The following is a 22446-nucleotide window of genomic DNA, read 5'->3' as shown; positions in this document are numbered from 1 at the left end:
TTACATAAGATTCCATGCACTCTGCCCAACAGTTGGCCATAAGTCTCAGAGTCTGCTTTGATAGTCTGCACTGAAGAGCTTTTCAGAGGGCCTCTGTGGCAGGTTCCTAGGTTGTTTCATGGTTTCTTTTTCTTCTGATGTCCATCCTCTTTGCCTTTTGGGAGGGGGATGGAGCATTTTGGTCAGGTCCTCTCTCTTGATTAGTTTCTTTAGATGTACAGATTTTACTAGATTTATCCTATAAGTCTATTTGAGTGGGTATATACCGTGTGTGTCTTTCTCCTTCTGGGACAGCTCACTCAGGATGATCCTTTCCAGGTCCCACCATTTACCTGCAAATTTCATGATTTCCTTATTTTTCATTGCAGAGTAATACTCCATTGTGTAGATGTACCACAATTTCTGCATCCATTCTTCAGTTGAGGGGCATCTGGGCTGTTTCCAGCTTCTGGCTATTACCAATAAAGCTGCTACAAACATGGTTGAGCAAATGACCTTGTTGTATTCTTGGGCATATTTTGGATATATGCCTAGGAGTGGTATGGCTGGATCTTGAGGAAGGGCTATTCTTAGTTGTCTGAGAAAGTGCCAGATTGATTTCCAGAGTGGTTGTACAAGTTTACATTCCCACCAGCAGTGGAGAAGGGTACTAATTTCTCCACATCCTCTCCAGCATGTGTTGTCAGTTGAGTTTTTCATCTTGGCCATTCTGATGGGTGTAAGGTGAAATCTAAGGGTCATTTTGATTTGCATTTTCCTAATGGCTACTGACATCTAGCATTTCTTTAAGTGTTTCTCTGCCATTGGATATTCCTCTACAGAGAGTTCTCTGTTTAGCTCTGTTCCCCATTTATTAATTGGATTACTTGGTTTGCTGTTTTCAGCTTCTATACTTCTTTACATATACTTGATATTAGCCCTCTGTCATATAAAGTTTTGGTGAAGATTCTTTCCCAATCTGTAGGCAGGCATTTTGTTTTGATGATGGTGTCCTTTGTTTTACAGAAACTTTTCAGTTTCCTGAGGTCCCATTTATTGATTGTTGCTCTTAGAGCCTGTGCTGTTGGTGTTCTGTTCAGGAAGTTGTCTCCTGTACCAATGAGTTCTAGGCTCTTCCCCAATTTTTCTTCTAATCGATTTAATATGTCTGGTTTTATGTTGAGGTCTTTGATCCACTTGGATTTTATTTTTGTGCAGGGTGATAAGTATGGATCTATTTGCATTTTTCTACATGTAGACATCCAGTTGGACCAGCACCATTTGTTGAAGATGCTATCTTTTCCCCATTGTATAGTACTGGCATCTTTGTCAAAGACCAGGTGACCATAAGTGTGTGGGTTTATAACTGGGTCTTCTGTTTGCTTCCATTGATACACCATTCTGTTTCTATGCCAGTACCATGCAGTTTTTATTACTGTTGCTCTATAGTACAGCTTAAGATCAGGGATGGAGATACCTCCAGAAGATCTTTTATTGTCGAGGACTGTTTTAGCAATTTTGGGTTTCTTGTTATTCCATATGAAGTTGAGAATTTTTCTTTCCAGGTCTGTAAAGAATTGTGTTGGTAATTTGATGGGAATTGCCTTTTGAATCTTTAGATCACTTTTGGTAAGATGGCCATTTTTACTATGTTAATCCTTCCAAGCCATGAGCATGGGAGATCTTTCCATCTTCTGTTATCTTCTAATTCTTTCTTCAGAGACTTGAAATTTTTTTCATACAAGTCTTTGACTTGCTTGGTTAGGGTTACACCAAGGTAGTCTATGTCATTTGTGGCTATTGTGAAGGGTGTTGTTTCCCTAATTTCTTTCTCAGCCCTTTTGTATTTTGTATATAGGAGTGCTACTGATTTTCTTTTTTAGATCAATAGAACACCTAAGGGAGATCAAAGGGATTCAGTTCAGAAAGAAGTCAAAGTATCACTACTTGCAGATGATATGATAATATACCCGAGTGACCCCAAAAATTCTACCAGGCAACTCCTACACCTTCAGCAAAGTGCCTGGATGAAAATATCAACTCAAAAAATGAGCAGCCTTCCTGTAAATTTAGTTACACTAAATGTATTTATTTTATTGGACTGAAATAACCTTAAAATTCTCAGGTTGCTTTATCCCTGCACCTCTTCTACTTGGTGCTATATTAGTCTGATAAAGTATTTTGCAAAAGGGGCCCCGTTTCCCAATGAGAAAAGTTCCTGATGTGTAAAAACAGTTTGGTTCCTCTATAGGAATGGACATGGTACATTGTACAGCCCTTCTAGCCTTCTACAATTGTGATATGATTGAAACCTTTTGTTTTGGAACCCCTACACTCCTTTGTCTTTGTGAGGCAGAAGCTTTCTCTTAGTCAGACATCTAGAGGGCTTCTTACAGCCTTAATTGGCTTAATAAAACTTTCTTACATGGAATGTTTCAGAAAAAAAGAGTGCTTAAAAAAGGTATACGACCCAATTAAAATATTCTAGATTTAATAGGAATATGCTTCTTCATGAAGGTAGTTTTGTCACTATACTGATGCAGTATGTTGAAAATATATAGCAGATTCATTGATATACCAAAGTTGATGTGTTCAAATTTTCCTTGAATAATATTGTTTTAGGACTGAAGCATAATATTAAAATATTCGGGTGGCTGGAGAGACAGTACAGTAGATGCAAGTACTTTCCTAGCACCCATGTAAGGTGGCTCATAAATCACTGAAATTCTAGCTCCAGGGGGAACCAACAGTGTGTGTGTGTGTGTGTGTGTGTGTGTGTGAACACAAATAATACATAATAAAATAAATGTAGAAAAATTTATACTTTCAAAAATACTTTTCCTTTTCAGCTCTAGGTCTTTCTTGAACAGGACTCCCCACAAATGATCATCATGTTCTCTGTTACTGGTCAACACCTACAAACCAATAATTCTTTATTTCTTCTTTTCCTTTGTCATGCTATACAAATAGCATGTGACCAAATAGAATAACACAGATTCTCAGGCTGTTAAACCACATTACATTAACACGTTCAGAAAAAAAAAATTCTGGCATTACATAGCATTAATCAGTAATTTCAACATGGGCCATAACTAGGGGTTTGCTTTGTGACAAAAACATTTCCATGGGTAACTAATGTCTAATATGATCCCTCTGACTTTAAAATCTGAAAATAAATATTTCCAAAGCAAGATTATCTCATATTTCCCGAAAGGGCAACAAGTAGTGGAGAAAATTAATGAACCAAGAGCAGATTATTTCAGGACTGATAATGAAACTCTAGAGAATCAAGTGCCACAACCCTCAAATGCCAAAACATCATTTTTATCATACACTGGAAATGTTATGGTATTAGTGAGCAGTGTGCAGTCCACACACAAAAAAGCCGAGTTGGATCACCATCTTTAGTAATGAGCTAAAGATGATTTTAAATTCAAAAAGCACAGAATCCTATTGATAAACAGTGGCAGCTGTTTTTGAACCAGACTGAAAATCACTACCAAAAAAAAATGGCATAGAATTCATGAAAATGGTAGAAATTCAAATGATAGAATTTTAACATTTAAAAAAATAAAGTTAAGTACAAACATCGGCAGCACATTTGGTAAAATTGGTAAAAAGATACAGAGAACATTAGCCAGGCACCTTCACAAGAATGACACACAAATTTGTAAAGTGTTCCATATTTTTTAGAGCAATAAGACAACTAAAGGAGATTAAAGGGATTCAGTTCAGAAAGAAGAAGGAAAAGTATCACTATTTGCAGATGATATGATAGTATACCTGAGTGACCCCAGAAATTCTACCTGGGAACTCCTACAGCTGATAAACACCTTCAACAAAGTGGCTGGATAAAAAAATCAACTCAAAAAAATGAGTAGCCCTCCAATATACAAAAGACAAAAGGGCTGAGAAAAAATTAGGGAAATATCATCCTTCACAATAGCCACAAAGAACATAGAGTATCTTGGTGTAACTGTAATGAAGCAAATCAAAACTTTGTCTCTGAAGAAAGAAATAGAAGAAGACACCACAAGATGGAAATATCTCCCATGCTCATGGCTTGGCAGGAATAACAGTAAAAATATGATGGGAATTGCATTGAAATTGCAGATTGCTTTTTGTAAGATGGCCATCAAATTACCAACACAATTCTTTACAGACCTTGAAAGAAAAATTCTCAACCATAACAAGCAATTACAAAAATAACAAGAAACCCAGAATCGCTAAAACAATTCCAATAAAGGATTTGGAGGTATCTCCATTCCTGATCTTAAGCTGTACTATAGAGCAACAGTAATAAAAACTGCATGGTACTGGCATAGAAACAGAATGTAGATCAATGGAATTGAATAGAAGTCACTGAAATAAACCCACACACTATGGACACCTGATTTTTGACAAAGATGCCCAAATCATATAATGGAAAAAAGACAGCATCTTCAACAAATGGTGTTGTTCTAGCTGGATGTCTACATGTAGAAAAATGCAAATAGATCCATACTTATCACCCTGCACAAAACTATAATCCAAGTGGATCAAAGACCTCAATATAAAAATAGACACACTAAAACTGTTAGAAAAATAACTGGGGAAGTGTTATGATCTCATTTGCACAAGAGACAAATTGCTGAACAGCACAGAAACAGCACAGGCTCTAAAAGTACCAATCAATAAATGGGACCTCATGAAACTGAAAAGTTTCTGCAAAGGACACTGTCAGCAGAACAAAACAACAGCTACAGACTGGAAAAGGATCTTTACCAACCCTGTATCTGACCGAGGGCTAATATCCAGAATATATGAAGAACTTAAGAAGTTAAACAACAACAATTCAAGTAATCCAATTTAAAAATGGGGTACAGAGGTAAACAGAGAATTCTCAATAGAGGAACATCAAATGTCAAGAAAGATGTAAAGAAATGTTCAGCATCCTTAGTCATCACGGACATGCAAATCAAAACCACCCTGAGATTTCACCTTACACCCATCAGATTGGCTAAGATCAAAAACTGGATCAAATGCTGGAGAGGATGACGAGAAAGAGGAACCCTAATTGATTGCTGCTAGAAATGTAAATTTGTACATCAACTTTAGAAATCAATCTGACACTTTCTCAGACAATTAGAAATAGTGCTACCTCAAGATCCAGCTATACGACTCCTAGGCATATATCTAAAACATACTCATGTATACAACAAAGATATTTGCTCAACCATGTTCATAGCAGCTTTATTTATAATAGCCAGAAGTTGAAAACAACCCAGATGTCCCTCAGTTGAGGAATGGATACAGAAATTGTGGTACATTTACACAATGGATTACTCAGCAGTTAAAAACAAGGGAATCATGAAATTTGCAGGCGAAGGGTGGGATCTAGAAATGATCATCCTGAGTGAGGTATCCCAGAAGAAGAAAGACACACGTAGTATGTACTCAATTATAAGTAGATATTAGACATATAATATAGGATGATCATACTAAAATCTGTAAACCTAAGGAAGTAATCAAGAAGGAGCACCCTCGTGAAGTGCTCAATCATCATTTAGAAAGGCAAATGAGATGGACATCAGAAGAGGGAGAAAAACAGGGAACAGGACAGGAGCTTATCACAGAGGGACTCTGAAAGACTCTACCCAGCATGGTATCAAAACATATGCTGAGATGCATAGCCAAACTTTTTGCAGAGTGCAGGAAATCTTATGAAAGAAGCTGGAGATACAAAGACCTGGAGAGAACAGGAGCTCTACAAGGAGAGCAACAGAACCAAAAAATCTGAGCACAGGGTTTTTTTCTGAGACTGAAACTCCAAGAAAGGACCATGCATGGAGATAACTTAGAATCCTTGCACAGAATTAACCCATAGCAGCTCAGTGTCCAAGAGGGTTCCCCAACAATAGGAGCAGGAACCATCTCTGACATGAACTCATGGGTTGGCTCTTTGATAACCTCCACCTGAGGGGGGGAGCAGCCTTACCAGTTCACAGAAGAAGACAAAGAAGACAATCCTGATGAGACCTGATAGACTAAGATCAGGTGGAAGCAGAGGAGAACCTACCCTATCATTGGACTGGGGGAAGGGCATAGGAGAGGAAGAAGGAGGGAAAGTGTGATTGGGAGGGGAGGGGAGAGGAGGCTATAACTGGGATACAAAGTGAATAAACTGTAATTAATAAAAATAAAGTAAAATGAAGTTAATGGTCATTTTAGAGAGGACCTGAATTGGCGAATTGAAATTCATTACAGAAGATAGTTAAAAATATCTGTAGACCAGCAGGGGGCACTGTTTGTGTTTCAGAAATTGACCCAAAACTGCCCCATTTCCTATCTGTCCTCATTTCCTACCTATCTCTTTCAGGTTTCATAGACATTAAAGAGGCCTGTCTTTGGAATGGTCCCTATCATTCTTGATGTTTTCCTGACAGGTTATTTTGTTTCAGGGTCTTCCTCCACACCCCATGAGGTGGTGATGCTGGGGAATGACTCTCTCCAGCAGTTGCTGATTATCCTTTTCCAACCTGGATCCAAAGTAGCCTCAGCAAGCCTGTAAGTCTAGATTCACCCAACAATTTGCATATGCTCTCACTGTCCTGTCACTTTTCTCCTTAAATATAATGTTTCCCTAGAGTTCTAGGGCGAAAAAACTGAGGACAATGTTGAAGGATGCTGCATTCTACACTGTAGTGGTGCTAAGCACCATGAGCTATACATGGAGAAGCAAGACATAAACACACATTGGTCTGAGCCTCTTGTAAGTACTGTCCTGTGATGTTGGGATCCCAGGACCAGGCACTGTTGTCTGATGTTGACTCACCAGAAATAAGTGGTCAAAGGAAGCCTCTGCCTCCATTTGTGTCCTAGTTAGATTCACAAAGGAGAAGATATTTGTCAGCTATTTTGATAGAAAGAAACAGAGCTCAAATATATTATTTTGCTCTTAGATGTATTTGTTTGTAAGAATAGAGTCAACAGGTCTCCCAAAACAAAGTGTAGGGAAACTTGGAGTTAACTCAAGATACCCAAAACCAGGTTCTCAGCACAAAGGAGATTTAGTTGCCCTAGAGGGACAAAGGGCAGGAATAAGGAACAAAGACAGAAGCTAAAGGAAGAGGAGAAGGTTAAGGAAACAAGAGAGAGGAAAAGATTTAAGCCAGCATGAGGTGTTTATTTCTGCAGTGGTATCAATAGTTGTTTTTAGAGTAGAGGTAACCATGTGCCTTCAGTCTACAGAGCAGGATGAAATACCATCATCGAGGAAAGGGAAGGGGAAGACATTAATCTTAAGTATATTTTCACTTCTCTGATACAAGATAAAAACAAGTCAGTGGGGATTGGGATTAGTTAGGAATGAATTTCAATCAGATCAAGACATAATTGCCGAATCAAGTTCTTTTAATAGATTTCATATATAGATGTTTAGCCATACTCTAGATCAACTCTTTAAGAGTAGAATTTTATATCCAATTTACATGCTTCAGATATCACCTTTGTTTGTTACACAAGGTCTTGTATCCAAATGTCCACTTGTACACTGAGAGCTTTAAGGAACAAAAAAGGACAGAAGGAGTTTCGATTTTAGTAGCAATAAAACATTACTAACCCCTTTTTACATACTGAATTCAAGTCACTACCAGAGGTGCATGCACCACAAAGTCAGCAGATACAAAACTGTTAGTTCATTTTTAAATTAATAATTAACCTAAAATTACCCGTGCCCCACCCTATTACCTCCCTTTTTAGAAACAGCAGTTCTACTTTTATACATAGGCTAGCAGTTTTGTTTCAATATGAAAGTGTTAATTCATTTACAGATATTAATATCAGTTATGTAGTGCTACAATAAATGTCCAATCTACATAGGAACAATCTGATGAATGAAAATGATAAAGACTGAATAAAGCTATCTGATTACCTTACCTTACTTACATTTAAAGGATACCCCATGGTAAGGAAGAGACAAAAATCCGACCAATATTCAGAGGTGTAAAAATTACATCTAGCTTTGAAAATTATACTGTAAATGAGATATATTATCCCCTCTTCCTTAATGTATGTCTAAAAATAAGCCTTTGTTGGTCTTAAAACATCTGTCCGATGAGTCAGACCTTGGATTATTTTTTATATACATGTATAAACAATATTTCAAATTGTGAAATATTTCAAATATTTCAACATCTTGGGAATTCAAAACTACTACATACTGTTGTTTAAAACAAACTTAATAATTGTACAGATGAAATGCACATATTGATATTTAAAAATGGATAATTAAAAAAAACCTTTTGGTGTTGTGTTTTTCCTGTATACCAATATTTAGCCACTGGTGTTGGCAGAGTTGGAGTCAAAGTATTTCTCAACTTAATGCTAAAATCTTGGCAAAACTAAAAAGATGTCTACAAAGATGTGGGTGCAAACTATTAATCAAGTGTGTTTCCACTCCTCTGTCTCACAAGTTGAGACACCAAGTGCATCCCCTAGGTTGCTTAGGGGAATGTCCCTACTATATAAAATCAACAAAATAAAAATGGAATAGTTATATATAATGCAACATGTGTACAGAGGAGAGAATATTAAGGTTATTGTCTTCCATTGTTTTTGTACCTAGTCTACTTTTCATATTTTTAGACTGCTATAATCTTTGGATTGATCCAATTTTTCACATTGTTCCTGGAAAAAGGAACCTAATAAAAGTTTTATTTAGTTAGTCCCATACACTAACTACAGAATGAAAAAAAAAAAAGACAAGGTGTTAAACTTTATTTGGGCATGTTGACTAGGTGAGCTGAAGCCATGTAAACCCAGAATTCATAGACATAATCCTGGTCAGAGGAGTTCTTATAGGTGCCACTAAAGAATGTCAGCAGAGAACACAAATATCTATTTCTTTTGACTGCTCAGGATTCAACAGGCCCAGCAGCTGGGGCCAGTAAGGTCCCTTGGGCAGCCTCAGGCAGGAAGTGACAACCAGAATTTTCATGGTACACACAACTAAGAAGATATTTGCTTCACCAATAAAAATTTGCATAAAGGGCCCTATCACTTCTCTGAGAAGTATTGAAGGATAAGAGAGACCTGCACCATATCTGTCTCAGCAGAGCTCAGTGGTGTCTGCAACATGGCCTGGACTCCTCTCCTCTTCTTGTTCTTCTTCGTTCATTTTACAGGTCAGGAAAGTCATCTGTACTCTGATCCCCAGTTCTGGGAAGCCGTGTGACAGCCAGATATATTCACCCTTCTTATCTAACCCCAGGATGTAACCATGTTTTCTGTTTTCAGGGTCTTTCTCCCAACCTGTGCTGACTCAATTACCCTCTGCCTCTGCTTCCCTTGGCGCCTCAACCAAGCTCACCTGCACTTTGAGTAGTGAGCACAGCACCTACACCATTGCATGGTACCAGCAGCAGCCAGACAAGGCTCCTAAGTATTTGATGTATGTTAAGAAAGATGGAAGCCATGTCAAGGGGGATGGGACTCCTGATCGCTTTTCTGGATCCAGCTCTGGGGCTAACCGCTACTTAAGCATCTCCAACATCCAGCCAGAGGATGAGGCTACCTACATCTGTGGTGCAGATTATACCATTAACGGACAATATGGTTAAACACAGTGAGCCAGATAAATGAGGAAGCAGGACAAGAACTGTTTGTGCTGTCTTGCTATCAACACTGGCTTATGCTTGTGAAAAGAACCATATGAAGTTCTTAGCTATCAGAATCACTAGAAGTTTTCTGTTTATTGCTCAAGGGTATGTATCAGAAGATTAGCAGTTTCTCCTGAACTGCTGAGGAAACAGAAGGAGAAGGCAGGGATTTTATAGAGAGTGCTGCTCTGTAACATTGAGGACTACTTCTCATGGAAATGCTTATGCCCATTAGAGGGCAGTGATGGGATGCTCCTGAGAAGACAAAGCTGCTGCAAGACCAAGTAATTCAGAAATCACTACTTCCTTTCCCACACTTACACAGATAGTGATGCCATTGAAGACTATTACCCAAGAGCTATGTTGGGAACCTTCCTGCTCCTAGGTCCCATTGGCCACACGAGAAGTAAACTCACAGTTCTGCTTCATACTTTGTCCTTCATCTCAATAGATTCATAGTCCATGAAAATATTTCTAGTAACAAAATGATTCCCTAACTTCTTGGACAGTACCTATGTAGCATGGAAAAATCACTCAGAATGTATTTTCAATTATAATAACCTAGTCGCAGAATATACAATTGAATATCTTCTCCACTGCTTCATTCTTCCACTATATGTGTGTATGTATATATGTATGTATATATAATGTGTGTGTGTGTGTGTGTATGCAATCAAATGACTCTGGATATGTGAGGAGGCCAAAATAGGACATCCAATCCCAAGAGGAGGTTCTGATCTTTCTGAAATAGGTGCTGAAAACCAAACTCACATACTCTGCAGGAACAGCAAGAACTCTTACCTGCTGAGATAAACTACAATCTTCTAATAAATTCTTTCCTAGAAATGACCACAATTATTACCACAGGACAATTCAAGTAAAAGAAGATAGTTCTTCTCAAACAAGGCACTGATTCTCTCTGCAAAAGTAACCTGGGTTACCCACTGCTTTAGATGACATTGACAGAATTGCATTAAGGGACAATTTATGTTCCACTTAGACTCCAGATAGTGGCCATGTGAGTCTCAAATGGTCTCATTGTTGGCATTTAGGACCATAGCAGTCACATAACAGGTTACAAGACATTGCATTGTGTTCTCATGGCCAAGCTCCCCCCTCATCTCCTGTTTTTCCTTCATTTTCAGGTTTTCTCTCCTGCCCCTTGGTGAAGCACACACCTTCTTTATAAGAAATATCTCCATTTGTCAATCAGACACAGTCTGAAATAAAAGGATGGGCTTGAACATCATCAGAAGAGAAGTATTTGCATACAGCCAGCATGCAACTGGAATCTCAGAAACAAATAAGAAGGGGTGTTGAGGTATATCTTGTGCACTGGACTCAGGAAGACGAATGAATCTCAGTGTTTTCACCATGACTCTGGCTCCACTACTCCTTGTACTCCTTTATTACTTAGCAGGTGAGTTGACTGAAGGAGTTCTGGGAGAGTAACTGCCTATTTCTTGGGATCTTTGACACATAGGCTTGTCTGTGAATGGGGTTGCCTTGTTCTTACTGACTTTTATTATTTTCTTCATACAGGGTCATGGGGCCAGTTTCAACTGACTCAGATAAACTCTGTGTCAGGGTCTCCAGGAAACACTACCAGTCTCTCCTGCAAGCTCAGCAATGGTGACATTAATAAAAGCTATGTGCACTGGTATCAACAACACTTGGGAAGATCCCCCATTCTTGTGATATATGAAGATGATAAGAGACTCTCTGGGATTCCTGATCGGTTCTCAGGCTCCATTGACAGCTCCTCCAACTCAGTCTCTCTGAGCATCAGTAACCTGCAGACTGAGGATAAGGCTGACTATTTCTGTCAATCCAATTGCTATAGACATAGTGATGTGAACCATGGACAAAGTGAGACAAAAACTCCCCAAAGCACCAGCTGTGAAATCGTTTGTTAAAAGGACCCTTGACATTTCATGTTTCCTTTAAAAGTACTGCTATTGGTGGTGTTAGGACATACTTTCCTCTAGATTCCACTTCAAGATTCTACTCCTCACATTGTTTACATAACTGACTTCTTTACACATTTGTGTTCACTCCATGGAGTGCAAATGGTTGAAAACAGGAATTTTAGATGGCATTACCAATAACATTTTTGTCAGAAGGTTCCTTACATGTGTGAAGTTCCTTACTTAGCATCATTTCTGACCAAGAGTCACTTGCATATTTTCATTTTTCCCTCCATTATGATATTACTGACTCTATATTGCCAAATTTATCTGTAATAAGGAGAAGCCTCTGTTTCAAGAAGTTATAAACTATTCAAAAGCCCTGGATTAGACAGTTATTTATGTCACTAAGGCATAAAGATGAGAATTTATGTCGCCAAGTTGCTGTCTCCAGCTGCTAAGCAAAACAATAGTGCTATATTCAAGTGACTGTTTGGATGAGAGCATCATGTTCTCGTGAGGACAAAGCCTGAGTTGCCCAACTCTGTAAAAGACCCAACCACGGTCTGTAGTGAAATGTTATTGTCAGATCTAGATACATGTAAATGCTAAAATCTACATTCAATGCAAGCAAAAATATAATAGAACTTTTCATCCCATGAACTGTCCTTTATCTGTACATCTAGTCAGAGCATGGTACTGGGATATTTAAGATAGACAAAGAATGCCCAGTGAAAGAGCCAAAGACAACAACAAATCCTGCATTATTAAGATTTTTTTTGTAGTGCACTAAAATTCTTTTATTTGTCAATATTATTTCATTAAAAAAATCAATAGATTTATAGAGGGACTAAGAAAATGTGAAGGAATGGAAAACATTTTAAAGAGCCAAGAAGCAATGTCTTCAGAGCATTTTATCATGGCTGTTCTTTAGTTTTTGGCCTATTTTTTGAAGCCACATATTCATATCTGACACCCCTGTGCCTGTCCCAATCATTTTCTGTAGCAATATGCCACTACCCTTGAGAAACCCAAGCTCAAAAGTGTCATTCCCTGGCTCTACCTGCTTCTTTAAAGATCATTTTTAGGTGGCATTTACTACTTTGTGGGCTCTTCTTTTTTCCACTCCTCTTGAAGGCAGCGACGGGAGAACACTGTGTCTGAGAAGCAGGACAGCACTCTCCGCGCAGCGACCAGGAGACTGAACTCTGGGCCCTGAAACTGCAGTGATCGTGTTTCCCAGCTGAGGAGAGGCTCCTACGGCATGGGAATCAGTCGGGTCCACTCTAGGGCCGCACAGACAGAACACGGAAGAGAACCCGGATAATGCGGGCTTTGGGTCTCCGGGCTGGTGCCATAAGCCTGCATATCCCGATCACTTTCCCAGGCTGATTGGTGGACACAAGGGTGTCAGAGACTGGGAGTCCCAGTCGCAAGAAAACCCTACGGGGAAGGAAAGTTGCGAGTCTGATCACGGGTCACCCAGTCTTTCCCTGGAATGTCTAACGGACCTCAGGTACCCACCACCATCACAACTGAGCTCCTGCTGCATGGAGAGCAGCTGCGCGCCCAGCTCAAAATCCCTACTCCCTCTTGGGAGGAGGCAGGAGGCGTCCAGCAGAATCTGCCACAGACCACATTATCTGTATCCCAACCCGAGAACGGGGCTGAGAAAACTTAATCCTTTTGGGCACTCCCCCAAATGCTGCCATAACCCGGCCACAGCGGAGTGGAAGGATAAAGAGGCACACAGCGGCTTCACAGTGCCAGAACTCCAGTGCTGCTGGCTGCTCCTAGCAAACAAACTTCAGCTTGGGATCTGGGACTGTGGACATTCTACACATCCTGAGATTCTCCTGGGTCCAGTGCAATAAGGTCTAGTAGCAAGTTCTATCACCAGCGCCCCCCCTACCCCTGGCTGAGAAACCCCGGCTGAGGATCAGACTGAGAAGCCCCAACCCCTTCTGACACTCCCCTGAGAGCACTGCCATAAGCTTGCCCTAGAGGAGGGGAAGGTCAGAGGGGAAGGACATAGAGGCAGCCTGCCAAGGACACAGCACCCTCTCTCCAGCTCAACCAGCAGGCCCTAGCAGAGAAACCCAAGCTCTGGATCTGAGGACACTCAATCCTACATGGTACTCTCTCGGGATCAGCAAACATAGGCTCTACCGCCAGGCTGCTTCTGGCAGAGAGATCTGGGCCCGGGATTTGGGATTGAGAACACTCAACCTAACTCTTTCCCATGCCACCCCAGGAACAAGTCAACATAACCCCTCCTGGCAGAGGGAAAGGACAGAGAGGCAGCACACAGGAAAGGTGGACACCGAGTCCTGCGGGCACAGTGTCACAGAGCTGACAGTTAGCCTACTCACACACTCTCCGCAGCAGGACCAAATCAGAGAGTAGAGAGCAAGAGGAACCCCTGTGCATTCCAACTGGTCCTGCAAGAGAGTGAGTGAGCCTTATAGGGAGAGTTTGGCCCAGACCTAGGGCCTCTCCACAGAAGCAACCAGACAAGATCCCTGCCACCCACACCCCTAGTGTGGGCATTACAGGGATTCTTGGGATAGCGACCCCAACGTTGAAGCCTCTGCCTTGAGGGTCCACCAGTGTAATCCAGGCAAACAATCCCTCGATTTCAGACAGAACTGTGTAATAGTGGCCTGCAGGCCACTGCAATAGTCAGAGAATCCGCAAATGCACACTGCGCCCGCTAAAAGCACACGCGAATAGCGCCAGCATCACATTCCTTACTTAGGCAAAACTTAAACCACAGTGCACACTCCCAAACCAGTGAAACTCTCTCATCTTCCTGAAAAAACAGTCCAGAAAACAGAAGAGACGATCATAGCCCAAACTACAATCTCAAGGAACAAACATTGAGGATTATAAATAACCAGATGGCTAGAGGCAGACGTAAGAACACTCCCAACAAAAATCAGGACATAATGACCTCACCAGCAACCCCACAAAACAATGGACACTTCAATTCACTAGATATACAAGAAAACGACCTCAAAACTATGTTTCTCCAACTATTAGAGGCCCATAAAGATGAAATGAACAAAGCCCTCAGAGAAATAGCCAAAGAAATCGAGACTAACCAAGAGGAAACAAATCGTGCTCTCAGAGAAATGACCACGAAATTTGAGGCAAACAAAGAAGAAATGCACAAAGCTCTCAAAGAAATATCCACACAAATGAAGGCAAATAAAGAAGAAATAAACAAAGCTCTCATAGAAATACAGGCAATTATACCCAAAGAAGTAGCGGCACAATTAATGATACATAGAGAGGAAACGGACAAAAAATAGAAGCTGTCATTGAAAAGCAGGACTCCACATTCAAACAGATGAAGGAAATGGTGCAAGACATGGAAACAGAATTAGAATCAATAAAGAAAACACAAATAGAGAAAAACCAGGAGCTGGAGAACATAGAGAAAAGATCAGGAACTACAAAGGTAAGCATCACTAACAGAATACAAGAGATGGAAGAAAGAATCTCAGGAGCTGAAGATAGACTTGCAGAAATTGACACCACGTCTCTCAAAGAAAAAATAAAATCAGAAAAGTTCCAGACACAAAACATCCAAGAAATCAAGGACACCATGAAAAGACAAAACCTAAGAATAATAGGAGTAGAAGAAAAAGAAGACATCAGGCACAAAGGTCCAGAAAATATTTTTAAGAAAATTATAGAAGAAAACTTTCCCAACTTAAAGAAGGAGATGGCCATAAACATACAAGAGGCCTAGAGAACACCAAGTAAACTAGACCAGAAAAGAAATTCTTCATGTCACATGATAGTCAAAACACTGAACCTACAGAACAAAGAAAAAATTCTAAAAGCAGCAAGGGAAAAAGGCCAAGAAACATATGAAGGTAGACCTATCAGAATCACACCAGATTTCTCAACAGAAACTATCAAAGCCAGAAGGGCCTGAACAGAAATCATACAGTCATTAAGGGACCACAGATTCCAACCCAGACTACTATACCCAGCAAAACTTTCAATCAACATAGACGGAGAATTCAAAATATTCCATGACAAAACCAAATTAAAACAGTATCTACATAGTAACCCAGCTCTACAGAAGTTACTAGAAGGGAAACTCCAAACCAAAGAAAACAGCTACATCTAAGGAAACAGAGGAAATAGATAACTACACAACAAAAAAATCAAGAGAATACAAGCAATGAAACTCAGTGACACCACAAACCCCACATCTAAAGTAATTGTTGGTCACTATTTCTATCAACAACAACGGACTCAACTCTCCAATAAAAAGACACAGACTAACAGAATGGTTGTGGAAAATGATCCAACATTCTGCTGCATCCAAGAAACACACCTATGAAACAAAGATAAACACTACCTCAGAGTAAAGGGCTGGAAAAATGTTTTTCAAGCAAATGGTTCCAGAAAACAAACTGGAGTAGCCATCCTAATATCTAATAAAATAGACTTCCAACCCAAGTTAATCAAAAAATGTAAGGAGGGCCACTATATTCTAATCAAAGGAAGAATCCACCAAAAGGACATCACAATTTTGAATATCTATGCCCAAAATACAAGAGCACCTACATTAGTAAAGGAAACAATATTAAAGCTCAAATCACACATTGATCCTAATACCCTAATAGTGGGAGACTTCAACACTCCACTCTCACCAAGGGACAGATCAACTAGACAAAAAACAAATAGGGAAATAAAAACACTTACAGAGACCCTAAATCAAATGGAACTAATAGACATCTACAGATCTTTTCATCCAAACTCAAAAGAGTTTACCTTCTTTTCAGCACCGCATGGAACCTTCTCCAAAATAGACCATATAGTTGGTCATAAAGCTAGCCTCAACAGATACAAAAAGATTGAAATAATCCCTTGTATACTATCGGACCACCATGAACTAAAGCTGGACCTCAACAAAAACAGAAATAACAAAAAGCTGACACACACATGGAAACTTAACAGCTTGTTACTTAACAGCTGGGGTAAGGAAGAAATAAAGAAAGAAATTAAAGACTTCCTAGAAATAAATGAAAATGAAGGCACAACATACCCAAATTTATGGGACACATTGAAAGCAGTGCTCAGGGGAAAATTTATAGCACTAAGTTCCTGCAAAAAGAAATTCATAACATCACATACAAACAACTTAATGGCCCAACTGAAAACCCTAGAAAAAAAAGAAGCAGATACACCCAAGAGGAGCAGACAACTGGAAATAATCAAACTCAGGGCTGAAATCAATCAATTAAAAACAAATAAAACTATTCAAAGAATCAATGAAACAAAAAGCTGGTTCTTTGAGAAAATCAACAAGATAGACAAACCCTTAGCCAAACTAACTAAAAAGCAGAGAGAATCTATCCAAATCAACAAAATCAGAGAAGAAAAGGGTGACATAACTACAGACAATAAGGAAATTCAAACAATTATAAGGTCATACTACAAAAGCCTATATGCCACAAAATTTGAAAACCTAAATGAAATGGACAATTTTCTTGATAGATTCCATCTTCCAAAATTAAGTCAAGATCAGGTAGAAAGAATGAATAGACCTATATCTCCCAAGGAAACTGAAGCAGTCATTCACAGTCTCCCCTCCAAAAAAAGCCCTGGGCCAGATGGTTTCAGCTCGGAATTGTACCAGACCTTCAAAGAAGTACTAACACCAATTCTCCTCAAACTATTCCACAAAATAGAAACAGAAGGTACATTACCAAACTCATTCTATGAAGCAACAGTCACCTTGATACCTAAACCACACAAAGGCCCAACAAAAAAAGAGAATTTCAGACCTATCTCTCTTCTGAACATTGATGCAAAAATACTCAATAAAATACTTGCAAACGAAATCCAAGAACACATCGAAGATATCATCCATCCCAACCAAGTAGGCTTCATCGCAGGCATGCAAGGGTAGTTCAACATATGGAAATCCATCAATGTAATCCACCACATAAACAAACTGAAGGAGAAAAACCACATGATCATCTCCTTAGATGCTGAAAAAGCATTTGACAAAGTCCAACACCCATTCATGTTTAAATTCTTGGAGAGATAAGGGATACAAGGCACATATCTAAACATAGTAAAGGCAATATACAGCAAGCTTATAGTCAACATCAAACTCAATGGAGAGAAACTTAAATCAATCCCACTGAAATCAGGGACAAGACAAGGCTGCCCACTCTCTCCATACCTCTTCAACATAGTACTTGAAGTCCTAGCCAGAGCAATAAGACAACTAAAGGAGATCAAGGGGATACAAATCAGAAAAGAAGGGGTCAAAGTGTCACTATTCGCAGATGATATGATGGTATATATGTACGACCCCAAAAATTCAACTAAAGAACTCCTGCAGCTTATAAACACCTTCAGCAAAGTGGCAGGATACAAAATCCACTCAAAAAAATCAGAAGCCCTCTTGTATACCAAAGACAAAAGGGCTGAGAAAGAAATTAGGGAAACAACACCCTTCACAATAGCCACTAATAACATAAACTACCTTGTGGTGACACTAACCAAGCAAGTGAAAGACCTGTTTGAGAAAAATTTCAAGTCTCTGAAGAAAGAAAATGAAGAAGATATGAGAAGATGGAAAGATCTCCTGTGCTCAAGGATTGGTAGGATTAGCATTGTGAAAATGGCCATCCTGCCAAAAGCAATCTACAGATTCAATGCAATTCCCATCAAAATATCAACTCAATTCTTTACAGACCTTGAAAAAAAGATTCTCAGCTTCATATGGAGAAACAAAAAACCCAGAATCTCCAAAACAATCCTGTACAACAACATCTGGAGGTATCTCCATCCCTGATCTCAAGTTGTACTACAGAGGAATAGTAATAAAAACTGCATGGTATTGGCATAAAAACAGAAAGGAGGAACAATGGAACCGCATAGAAGACCCAGAAATAAACCCACACACTTATGAATACTCAATTTTTGACAAAGAAGCCAAAACCATTCAATGGAAAAAAGACAGCATCTTCAACAAATGGTGCTGGTCCAACTGGATGTCCACATGCAGAAAAATGAAAATAGATCTATATTTATCACCCTGCACAAAACGAAAGTCCAAGTAGATCAAAGACCTCAGCATAAAACCAGATACTCTAAATCTGTTAGAAGAAAAAGTGGGGAACATAAAATGAGCAAAGAAAGTACTACATAAATTGAAGCAATAATGTAAAGAGAGGAATTAAGTTAGGTAAAACATGTCATTAATTACATGAAATCATGTCTTCTGCTACAATCATTACAATGAAGAAAAAGGAAAATGAAAAGTTTAGGATGAGCATGGAGGTGGAACAGGAAGACATGGAGACCTGCTTTCTGTGGGAATAGAACAAAAGATGCAGTTAGATGACTGCATGGTCTACTTGGGATATAAATGAGCTCTCACAGTGCATCTTGCATAGACAGTAGAACTTTAGCTTGAATAGTACTTAAGATCCACTTTGACAACACATGCTGGAGAGGTTGTGGAGAAAGGCGAACCCTCCTCCACTGCATGTGGGAATGTAAACTTGTACAACAACTCTGGAAATCAAACTGCCGCTTTCTCAAAAAACTAGGAATAGTGCTTCCTCAAGATCCGGCCATACCACTCCTAGACATATATCCAAAAGAAGCTCAAGTACACAATAAGGACATTTGCTCAACCATATTTGTAGCAGCTTTATTTGTAATAGCCAGAAGCTGGAAACAACCCAGATGACCCTCAACTGAGAAATAGATACAGAAATTGTGGCACATCTACACAATGGAATGTTACACAGCAATAAAAAAACAAGGAAATCATGAAATTTGCAGGGAATTGGTGGGATCAGGAAAAGGTCATCCTGAGTGAGCTGTCCCAGAAGGAGAAAGACACACATGGTATATATTCACTCATATAGACATATAATATAGGATAAACCTATAATATAATATAGGATAAAATCTGTACAAATAAAGAAACTAATCAAGAGGAGTGCTCTGGCTAAAAGGCTCAATCCCTATCCAGAAAGGTAAAGAGGATGGACATCAGAAGAAGGAGAAGAGGGAATAAGTCAGGAGCCTGCCACAGAGGGCCTTTGAAAGGCTCTGCCCTGCAGACTATCAAAGCAGATGCTGAGATTTATGGCCAACTGTTGAGCAGAGTGCAGGGAATCTTATGAAAGAAGTGGGAATAGTAAGATCTGAAGAGGACAGAAGCTCCATAAGGAGAGCATCAGAACCAAAACATCTGAGTACAAGGGGTTTTTCTGAGACTGATACTTCAACCAATTACCATGCATGGAGATAAGATAAAACTCCTGCACAGATGTAGACAATGGCAGATCAGTGTCCAAGTGGGTTCCCTAGTAATGGGAACAGGGACTGCCTCTGACATGAACTGAATGGCCTGCTCTTTGCTCACCTCCCTCTGATGGGGGAGCTACCTTACCAAGCCACAGAGGAAGAGAATGCAGCCACTCCTGATGAGACCTATTTGACTAGGATCAGAAGGAAGGAAAAGAAGCCTCTCCTATTAGTGGACTTTGGGAGGGGTATGAGTGTAGAAGGAGGAGGAAGGGAGGTATTGGGAAGGGAGGAGGAAGGGTACTACTGGGAGAATACAAATTGAATAAAGTGTAATTAATAAAAAAAGAAAAAAGATGGGGGAGCCAAGATGGCGGCGCCTGGAAAACAGCGCATCTGAGGAGCAGGACAGCACTTTCCGTGTAGAGACCAGGAGACTGAACTCGCAGCCCAGAAACTACATCGATCATGTTTCCCAGGTGAGGGGAGGCTCCCACGGCGTGGGAAAGAAAAATTCTCAACTTCATATGGAATAACAAGAAACCCAGAATTGCTAAAACAATCCTCTACAATAAAAGATCTTCTGGAGGTATCTCCACCCCTGATCTTAAGCTGTACTACAGAGCAACAGTTTTAAAAACTGCATGGTACTGGCATAGAAACAGAATGGTGGATCAATGGAACCAAACAGAGGACCCAGAAATAAACCCACACACTAATGGACACCTGATCTTTGACAAAGACGCCAAAACCATACAATGGAAAAAAAGATAGCATCTTCAACAAATGGTGCTGGTCCAACTGGATGTCTACATGCAGAAAAATGAAAATAGATCCATACTTATCACCCTGCACAAAACTGAAGTCCAAGTGGATCAAAGACCTCAACATAAAACCAGACACATTAAATTGGCTTGAAATAAAAGTGGGGAATACCCTAGAGCTCATTGGTACAGGGGAAAACTTCCTGAACAGAACTCCAACAGCACAGGCTCTAAGAGCAACAATCAATAAATGGGACCTCATGAAACTGAAAAGCTTCTGTAAAGCAAAGGACACCGTCATCAAAACAAAGCAACCTCCTACAGATTGGGAAAGAATCTTCACCAACCCTTTATCTGACAGAGGACTCATATCAAGTATATATAAAGAACTAAAGAAGCTGAAAAGCAGAAAACCAAGTAACCCACTTAAAAATGGGGAACAGAGCTAAACAGAGAATTCTCTGTAGAGGAATACCAAATGGCAGAGAAGCACTTAAAGAAATGCTCAACCTCACTAGCCATTAGGGAAATACAAATCAAAACAACCCTGAGATTTCACCTTACACCCATGAGAATGGCCAAGATCAAAAACTCAAGTGACAACACATGCTGGAGAGGTTGTGGAGAAAGAGGAATCCTTCTCCACTGCTGGTGGGAATGTAAACTGGTACAACCACTCTGGAAATCAATCTGGTGTTTTCTCAGACAACTAGGAATAGTGCTTCCCCAAGATCCAGCCATACCACTCCTAGGCATATATCCAAAAGAGGCTCAAGCACACAAAAAGGACATTTGCTCAACCATGTTTGTAGCAGCTTTATTTGTAATAGCCAGAAGCTGGAAACAACCCAGATGCCCCTCAACTGAAGAATGGATGCAGAAAATTGTGGTACATCTACACCATGGAATATTACTCAGCAATGAAAAATAAGGAAATCATGAAATTTTCAGGTAAATGGTGGGATCTGGAAAGGATCATCCTGAGTGAGTTGTCCCAGAAGCAGAAAGATGCACACGGTATATACTCACTCATATAGACATACAAGAGAGGACAAACCCACTAACACCTGTGCATCTAAAGAAACTAAGCAAGAGAGAGGACCCTCACTAAAATGTCCAATCCCCATCCGGAAAGGCAAAGAGGATGGACATCAGAAGAAGAAGAAAACAGGAAACAACCCAGGAACCTACCACAGAGGGCCTCTGAAATCTTCTGCCCTACAGACTATCAAAGCAGATGCTAAGCCTGACGGGCAACTGTTGGGCAGAGTGAATGGAATTTTATGTAAGAACTGGGAAATATTAAGAGCTGGAGAGGACAGGGTCTCCACAAGGAGAGCAACAGAACAAGAAAATTTGAACACAAGGAACTTCCCAGAGACTCATACTCCAACCAAGGACTATTCATAGAGATAACCCAGAACCCCTGCACAGATGTAGCCCAGGGCAGTTCAGAGTCCAATTGGGTTACATAGTAATATGAAGAGGGACTGCCTCTGACATGAACTGACTGGCCTGCTCTTTAGTCACCTCCTCCTGAGGGGGAGCAGCCTTACCAGGCCATAGTAGAGGACAATGCAACCACTTTTGATGTGAACTGATGGACTAAGATCAGAAAGGAGAGGAGAACCTCCCCTATCAGTGGACTTGGGGAGTGGCATGCATGCAGAGGGAGGAGGGAGGGTGGGATTGGGAGGGTAGGAGGGAGGGGCTTATGCAGGGATGCAGAATGAATAAAGTGTAATTGATGAAAAATTTAAAAAAAAGGGAAAAATAATTTAAGAACCTTAAATGACTTTCAAAAGTGGAGGAAAACATGGAGTTAGTAAATTTACATGGAGCATGTCTCGCCCCTGG

At 39.9% G+C, this 22446-nt stretch overlaps 1 non-coding gene and 1 gene segment (V, D, J or C); both read left to right on the top strand.

Annotated features, from left to right (window-relative positions):
• LOC110540899 (immunoglobulin lambda-1 light chain-like) overlaps positions 1 to 22446 on the top strand; it is a 592635-nt gene that overhangs the window by 311939 nt on the left and 258250 nt on the right.
• LOC132648893 (U6 spliceosomal RNA) lies at positions 3560 to 3669 on the top strand. Its single transcript, XR_009587276.1, has one exon. It is a non-coding gene; the product is annotated as a U6 spliceosomal RNA (small nuclear RNA).

This window comes from Meriones unguiculatus, chromosome 17, assembly GCF_030254825.1.
Source record: "Meriones unguiculatus strain TT.TT164.6M chromosome 17, Bangor_MerUng_6.1, whole genome shotgun sequence".
NCBI lineage: Eukaryota > Metazoa > Chordata > Mammalia > Rodentia > Muridae > Meriones > Meriones unguiculatus.
The sequence above is the reverse complement of the archived record's forward strand: the minus strand, read 5'-3'. Positions and strand labels throughout refer to the sequence as shown.